This window comes from Pangasianodon hypophthalmus, chromosome 9 (genome assembly GCF_027358585.1).
Source record: "Pangasianodon hypophthalmus isolate fPanHyp1 chromosome 9, fPanHyp1.pri, whole genome shotgun sequence".
NCBI lineage: Eukaryota > Metazoa > Chordata > Actinopteri > Siluriformes > Pangasiidae > Pangasianodon > Pangasianodon hypophthalmus.
Window position 1 is genome coordinate 19,305,305 of NC_069718.1, and position 9,546 is coordinate 19,314,850.

Genomic DNA, 9,546 nt, shown 5'->3' on the forward strand with positions numbered 1-9,546 from the left:
AATAAACAGTCTGGCTCTCTCTTCTACATTGTGCAGTCTACTAACCAGGCAGCAGGTTCAGTGTTTCTAATAGAGCTAGTATAAGGGAAGAAAACAATTATAGACACATATGCAAGCTTGAAGTTTCCAGATTAAAATGTTATGTCAGCATTTGCTGAACATGTGGATAAACAAATGGAAAAGTATTGCCCCCCCTTTTGAGATGGGTTCAGCAGCCACTGAAAGGAATTCAGAAAGGATCACATACTTTTTTAAGCCTTATGGAAATATCATTTTGCAAAGCATATGAGATTGCAATAAAAAGAGTAGATAGACATAGCTCCACATCTGCCCAGCAGGGGACCTCTGCAGTATGTGTGTGAGCGTCTAGTCTGGAAAGAAGGCGTGGTAGTGAGTGGGTCAGTGAGTGCATTGTGATGATGGGGAATGCAGTTCCTGCAGCGCCACCCAGGCGCTGTTAACTCATTCCACAGCCTTTACACACACGCACACACACACACACACACACACACACACACACACACACATACACAGAATTCATCTTCCTTGAGGGACAGTACAGTGAAACAGAGGGATTAATGAATTATTTATTATTAGGGGGCCAAGCACCGAAGGTGCGTAGACACCTTATTGTTATTTGACCTTTTCTCCTTCTTCTTCTTCTTCTGGCTTGGGTGTCTATGGCAGCCCATAGAACCGTCTGGTAAAAAAGTTGTGAAATTTGGCACACTGATTGGGGAGGGTCTAAGGGACATTCTGACCAAAATTTGGGTGAAGTGCTGCCAATGCTCTAGCACCACCATCGGGTCAAATTTGGGCCTAATTTGGAAGTACGTTTATGATGATAACTTTTGAACAGTATGTCCAAAATATAAAAGCCTTCCTGGATTCCCTAAAATGACTATGACGTCAATTTCCACCTAATTAGATTTTCCACCTTCTTGGATTTTGTCAAAAACTGTTTTTTCAATACTCTTCCAACAAATTTTGTCCAATCATCACCAAATTTGGCAAATGTCATCTTAAGAGTAAGCCTTACAAAAATTATCAAAAGAATTTTGAATACTCCAAATGGTTTGTGTGTAATGGGCCAAAGAATCTGACATCAAAACAACCAAACAGGATGTGAGGCTGTATCTCAGCAATGACTTTGCGCTTTTACACACAATTTGGTAGGCATCTTCAGGAGTATGACCTGAGGCAATGCAACAAATTTCGTGCCAGCGCCACCTACTGGTCAAAACAATAACATGCTTAACAATAACATGCTAAAAAAGGTTACATCTAACTGCCATTTTTGCTACTCCGCCTATAAATTTTGTCCAGTCTTCACCAAATTTGGCTCACATCATCTTGAGACCTGTCTGAACAAATGTTATCAAAGGAATTTTGATATTCAGAATTGTTTTTCCTGTAACAAGCTTGCAAATGCAAAAATTTGATGTGAAGGTCTATCTCAGCAATGCATCTATCATCACAACTTTCATGACTGCGCCACCTTGAGGACAAGAACTGTAACAACTTTCATTCAAAAGAATGTTGATATTCCAAACGGTTTGCCCGTAATGTGCCAACAAATCTGGCATACCTCATCTTCGGACCAACCTGGACAAAAGTATCAAAAGAATGTTGACATTCCAAACGGTCTGTCTTTAATGTGCCAACAAATCTGACAGTGAAGCTGCCAAACAGGATGTGAGACTGTACCTTGCACACTGACACAAATCTTGGTAGGCATCTTCAGGACCTTGTCCTGAGGCTATGCAACAAATTTCATGGCAGCGCCACTTACTGGTCAAAAATTATAATAACATGCCAAAAATACTTCCATCTAAGTGTCATTTTTGCTACTCCTTCTCTCCTCCTCCATTCTAGCTGTTCAGTGTGCTATTATACAGACAACATATGACTGATGGGTTTAATATCAAATAGCATTTTTATTGAGCAATTATCAATAAAAAAACAAACACAATATAAGACAGATATAATTTTGGTGCAGATACTTGCACAAAGTGGGAACAAAAGGCCCAGACTGATGAGAAAAAACATAAATACCTTAGATGTTTTTAAATTGCAAGAAGTAAAAAATTTTTAAGTCAGAGCAGTAGCGATCATGACCACAAAGTAATAACAGACAACACCACAGGTCACAGCAGTAGCAGCAGCTGCAGCAACAATACCGCCCTGCTGCCCATTTATTCATCTATACCTTTCCTCCTACAGTCAAATAATTCCACCACTGTCCATGGCCAAAACATACATATCATGAGCGAAACTACAAATTATTATTATTATTATTATTATTATTATTATTATTATTGATTTTAAAAGATACCAGAGTAAAATTTCACCCTTTTACAATATCTTTTTAGCCAAGACAGACAAATACAGTGATTACTGAATAATTTTTCTTGTATCTATATGTCATTACAAAAAGAAAAGGTCATGATAATGCGAATTTATGGTACACATGTCAGAGAAAATGTCAGAGGTGATCAGGCTTTCATTATATTCACATTAATTGCACACAATTGTACTAAATTATCCACACAAATGCATTGGCTGCTTATTATAACAGCCTTGCTATCATCGAAGCCATAGCTGCTGCCAATTCTAAAGTGCGTGGGTGGCAGGGGAACGTGGCTGTCTGTTGTAGGAGAGCGTGACTGTATTTGAAAAGCATCTTGAGGAACACGAAGCCAGACGTGCAGTGATCATTTAAGACTGAGTGGTGCAGTACGGCACATAGGTGAACCGAGGACACGCTGGCACTGGATCAGCACGAGAAGAGAGAGAGAGACAGAGAGAACTGAAGAGAGAAATATGGACAGAGGGAGACAGACATTGCACTATGCTTCATTCTATGACAGAAAAATGTTGCACCCCCTTATTATAAACTATAGCCACACAAATGCTGAGAAAAAAAGCAGCTTCTCCATTACTCACCTGCTTCAAAGACAAAATATACTCCAGATGATCATTTAACGCCATAACGAAGCAAAGCATCTGACAAGGCTGAGGTTTTAAAGGAATCATTAATATTTGGGGCATAATGTTTCAAAAGAAATATTTTAACCCTTAATGCATGTCCTGTGTATTCAGAAGCTTATATAGTCATTCCACTTTTATTCTTGTTGTCTTGTATGATACTTAGTGAGTAATCTTTAGTCATTGCCTAGCAAGTCAGAGTTAGGTGGCATGTTTTCATTTATCCTGAGTGTCAGATAGCCAGCAGTACACAGTGCTCCTGTCTTAACAGTACGGTCAAGTCTGTGACAGAAGATGTAATACTTTTTTTCCTGCTAATATAATTAAAATAATGCTAATTTACTGCAATTCACCATTTCTGACCCAAGTGTTTTTTTTTTATTGTGACATTAAATTAAATTACATAACATCTACAGTTGATATAAAAAAATTTACACACCCCCTGTTACAACGGCCAGATTTTGTGCTGTACTAATGATAAATCATGACTAAAAGATATGTTTGGATCAAAAACAAGACAGCTTATCACCCAAAAAACACCTTACCCATGGTGAAGCATGGTGGTGGCAGCATCATGCTATGGGGCTGTTTCTCTTCATCTGGGACTGGAGCTCTAGTCAAGATAGAAGGAATTAAGGATAGCTCAAATTACTAATCTAATTTGGTACAAAAACCTGCAGGCCTCTGATGAAGATGAAGAAACATCTCACTTTCCAGAATAATAATGACCTAAAGCACAAATCAGTAAAGGAATGGCTTCAGCAGAAGAAGATCCACATTTTGGAATGGTCCAGTCAGAGCCTAGATTTAAATCCTATTGAAAACCTGTGGAATGACCTGAGGAGGGCTGTGCGGAGGAGGCTGTGCAATTTGTTAGATCAGAATCAGTTTTTGACTATTAACACTCTTCCTTTTAGACTTTTTATATATTTAAAAATATTACTAAATGTGTTATTCATTTTATATATTAATTTTTGCTGAATATATTATATATTTTCATGAAGATGCCAAAAGTTTTGGGCCCTCATTTATCAATTGTGTATATGCACAAATCTGTGTGTAAATTGTTTGTACAAACCTTTCAACACAAAAAGTGTGGGATTTATGAAAATGAATATTTGATTAGATTTGTGCATATATTTATGCACATACAGTACATTTGCTGCGTATGCAAAACACCTAGTGGTGAAAAACAAAATCGCAAGCGTAGTGTGTTTAGTCAGGAGCACTGTATGCATGGGCTTGTTAAATCATGGGGCTGTACTGCTAATACAATGAATCACCTATAAAGGTAATTAGTGTTAATTGCAAACATGTTTCTGGTTACGCTCAATTTCCATAAAGGCTAACAGAGTCTGAGTATTAATGAATACAACATGGCTTATCTCACTTTGTTGGAGAATGGAATTGCGTCATTCGGACCAATTTTTCTGCAGAAACCTGCAATTTGCTTATCAGCAGAATCTGTTTCTCTGAACAATACTGATAAATTTGTGCTACCTGCTGGGATGTTGAGAGGGAAATGACAAGTGCATGCATTCAAACCCCAGTACTGACAAGCTGCCACTGCTGAGCTGAGCAAGGCCCTTAACCCTAAACTGCTCAGTTGTATAAATGAGATAAATGTAAGTCGCTGTGCATAAGGGCATCTGCCAAAGTGCCATAAGTTATGTACAAATTCTATACATGTGCATGTCCAAATCGATTCAGCCATGTGACTTTTGGCTATAAGAACACTTCAGAGAGAAACTGGAGATGTAGCGGGTATTTCCCATTCATACTGAGTAGGTTAAATGCCATCATTTCTCTTGGCATGATCTTTATCCAGTCCCCCTACACAAATGTGCAACAGTCGTTGGCTTTCCCAACATCAAGAACTTTACTGTATTCTTGTTGCACAAAATCACAATCACAAAATGATTTCAGTCTTATAAATCCCATCAGGTTTCTATTCCGTGAACGACTTGCAATGCGCATTTGTTAATGTTATTTGAATGAGCAGTGACATTAATGGGCACTGCAATATTAAACAATCAGTATTTATTGCATTGGTATTGCTATTATTGGTATATTGGTAATTATATTGGTATTCATTCATTGTGTATACTTGCATTTGACCTGCATATGCTGGGTGATAGTTAGAGTAAATAATTGTCTAAATTGTTTCTAATAGTTAGAAACAATTTAGACCCATTTCTATGCAACATTTATAAATGACGGCCCCAAAATTGAATTATTTGTCTGTATTTGCTAATACCCAGTTTGCATAAAGGTTATTTAAAATTTTTGCATATGCACTTCACCTGCACTTCACCACAGACTTCCTCTGTGAAGCAAACCATTGATGTGAAGATAAAAATGCAGTGCTTGTACAACAAAAGTAATTTATTAAAACATTTTTGTTGAAAGCTTAGTGTGTTCCAAAGCTTTGCTGTAGCTGTTCTGCCATTAGGTTCAAATGGTGAATAGGGGAATTTGAATCCTGAGTCTGCTATTTAACTATGGCCTGCACCCAGAATATGCATTGTGCACCATGAACCCAGATTCCTGAGGCGTTATGTCATGGTGTTAGCATGAATAGCTGGACTTGGCTTGTGCTGCTATGTGATTTTTGGTTTCTGTAGCACAAAACATTTGTATGCAAGCATTTCGCTAAAAAAACCCAGAATGATTATGACTGGACGGATAGAGACCATACCAACACACACACACACACACACACACACACACACACACACACCATACCCCTAAACTATGTGGTGAAAGTAAAATTGTGAGAGAGATTCACATGCTGCCTGCCATGGACATGCCAAGATGATCTACTTTCAGAAGCCATGAAGGAAGCTGCTTATATGTGAGTCTTCTTCTAACCTCTCTGTCTCCTCATCTTTGTGGAGTGGATGAAAAACACACTGCAGGATATTAATGCCACATTAGTTTAAGTCAGCCTGCCAGCCACATTTTCAACTACCTCAAAGAGATCCTTGAAAAAAGGTTTCTGATTGAGGAGAGCACTTGTAAAAAAACACATGTTTTGTCTAAAGCTACTCAAGACTCAAGAGAACCTGATGGATGACGGTCTTATTTCTAAATTGACAGGATCTGTAAGGTTGAAATTGCTCTTTGTCAGACATTTTGGCACCAATGAGATAAGAAGTGAGATCACTGCTGTTCCTTCAGAGCATCCTTTGTTTCACTTATGGGAACCAGCTTTCTCACCTCAATCTCAATCATTCTGATCTGGATGAATGGATGGTGATTTCCCCACCCCAAGACATGCAAGACACACTAACTTGGCAAAATGAGCATCAACCACCCAGATGCAAATTAGAGACAAATGATGTTGCCTAGCATTAAGAACCAGGCAGCTTATGCTTTATCTCTCTGTCTCACTTCCACTTCCTCACTCTCGCTCCATTTATTCATTCCTCTTGCTCTCTCCGCCGTTGCTTGGCTAGTTGAGAAAATCTCCCGGTTGTTTTTTGAGGGGCCCTCTGTGTTCAGGAACAAAAGGCCTTCTCTCTAAGGGAGGTAGAGTGCTGGGCTTCCGGAATGAGATCATTGTGCTGGAGAGTAGAGGAAAAGAAGTCACTGAGGTCATGAACTGGGGATTTTGCTGGTGGTCTGCAATGGCAGAAAGTGTAGAGTAGAAGACTAGTGTATGTTTGAGTGTGTGTGTGTGTTTGTTTGTGATGTTTTGCTATTTTATAAATTTAATCTGAAAATTAAATTTCATCTGCATCATTTGATTTGGCAAAAATACTCAGACTCTCAAATTTTCTTATGCATTAAATTTAGAAGTCTTGTACATACAATAAAATTGAAATTCGTCAAATGTGTTTCCAGGTCATACACAAAAATTTACATATTAAAGCTTAATAAATACCACATGTTCTTAGCCACTATGCACGTGCATGTCATGGCTCATTAAATACAGACACTCCTCTGATTAACCATATATGGTATGTAAGCATTGCTTCACAGAGTATCTAAAAGTGGACATTTTGCAAGTGCCAAATCGAAATATGCAAAACGTGCAAAGGGAGAAACATTGTTTTGATTTTGTTTGTTATTTCTGTGTCTGTCTTTTTTTTTTTTTTTTACATTACAAACATTAACAAATGCATGTTGCAGGTCATACAGGGATAAAACCACTGGGATTTATTTAACTGAATTCGTTTTATGATGGCTCTTTAGCTGCAACAAGAATACAGTAAAGATATTCATGTCATGAAACCTATTGATTACGTCCTGCACCTGTTGCACAATTGTGTAGAGTAACTGGGTAAACATCAGGTCGAGAGAAATTATGGCATTCAACACTGCAGGTATAATCCTACTCAAGGATGGTTGGGAAAAACCTGCTATATTGCTATATTCTCTCTGAATTGTGCCTGTAATCAATAGTCATATGGTTGAAACAGGGCTATTTTTTTTTTTCAGTTATTCAATTTCTCAAATAAAAACCAAGGCAACTATAAGTTACAAAATTTTGCATGTCATAACAATAACTAATGTTGTTGCAGAAAATAGACTTGCATTAGACGACAACTTAGGAGACACTACACTGTGAGCAATAATTTTCAATATACATTTTTGTATATGTCTATGTTACATGTGTATAGCTTATTACTGAAACAACTGGATGATGAGTAATGCATTTACTAGAACTGGGATCAGTGGATTGCAGCTTCTGTCTCCAGGATGCAGATGAGTGAATGGAGCTGCAGACGGGTGAGGAAGTACACAGCAGTAAATCACTGTCACTCTGTGCCGTGTGGTGCTAGGCTGAGTCAGACAAGCACCCTCTCTCTGCACACTCACAGCTCCTGAAGGGCTGGCACAAATGCCCCTCCAACTCTCCCCTATCTGCTTTACAATGTACAGTATTAATTAACAAAGGAGATCTCAAATACCATTCCAGACTAAGCTCCTTGGCATCTGCATGTAAAATGAAAATAGCCTGGATATTACAGTCTTATCTAATGTTTGTTTCTAGATTTTCTAGAGGTAACATTTGCAGTTATCTCAGGTGTTTCAACTGGTTTTAATTTTTGGATCTTGTTTTGTGGCTGAGGACCGGTGTCACTGGAAGACAGTATGGCAAGCGTGACCTATTCTGGTAGCAACTTTATTTAACATGACATCATTCCTGTGGCATGTGGATTAACTTTTTTGGTAGTGAGCATCACTTCTCCTCTGTTAGCTCAAAACATACACAAAGAGAATCCACACACTTGTGCAGCAGCTGGTTTTATTATCATGGCAGCCAGACCCAATAGGTTGGACCAAATCCTAAACATAAGCAAAGTTCTTATCAATCTTATGCATGTTAACAATTGTATCAATAGCAGGATTTGAATAATTGCTTATCTAGTGATAATGTTTGAGATCTCTGACAGTTGAGATATTCATTACGCTAAAAGGCACTGGGCAAACTGAACTTGATGACCCATTTCGCAAAGCACTCTACACCCCCATCATCCCATTCACCCCTACTTCCTGTTGTGACAGCAAGCCTTTAAATCCCCTCTGTTGTCCAACACTTCTTCCTGTTTTCCATATGCCTGATATGAGTTTGCTTGTGTTATCTGCTACATCTGGGCTCTGGTTGGACAGATTGTCATGACAGACAGACATGCACACACTCGCACTTCTGTATAAACACATGTGCTCTTCATTTATCTCTCTCAAGGGCAGATGTGCATGTTTGGGAAGGATGACAATGCTATTTGTCCAAAGCTTTTCCTGCCCAAATGGGAAACTAATTTGACAGCAAATCAAAAGAATGCAGCAATTAGTTGCATCTGGACCTCCATATACAGGGAAAGATACAAGATAGTGTATTCACTCTTATTTGGCATTTAATCTAAAACGCTTTATAGACCATCTATTCTTGTAGTCATTTATTTAAGTTTTTATGGTGCTTGTGCCTAAAAACTGGCCAGCACTTCCTGTTTGGCTGGGGCATGTGACATTGCTGACAGCTATGTCTACACTTACTGTATACTATCATTATATCAATTAGTGCAATTAAGGTGTACATACTCAAAGTATTATGAGCCTACAAATGACAAACTTCAGTTTATACAGTTGATTAGTCACCACATTCCATATTATGAATATGAAAAGTATAATTAATTTTAGTGCAAGCTTCAAAAAGCTTGTGTTTCTTTTGTTATTCCTTTTATCGTTACTTTACAGTTCAAATTTACATATGAAATTTAAGCATGAAATAATTAATAAGTAAATAACAATAACAAATAACAGTTTGACAACAGGCTTTTTTATTGTTATTGTTATTTATTGTTAGTTATTTATTTTCTCTGTCAAGCAAATCTGAATTGGCAGTGATACAGATAGATTAAGCCTTCTCACTAAATGTCACACAAATGTCACAGTACAAATAAAACTCTAAATAAGACCTGAAAATGAACTGTGTTTGGGAATTGTAAGAATGGCCACTTTTTGGATTAAATGTTGATTGTGCAGGATCCCCATGGCAAATAAAAAAAAAATAATAATGACAATTTCCAAAATGTAATAAATATTTAAGTA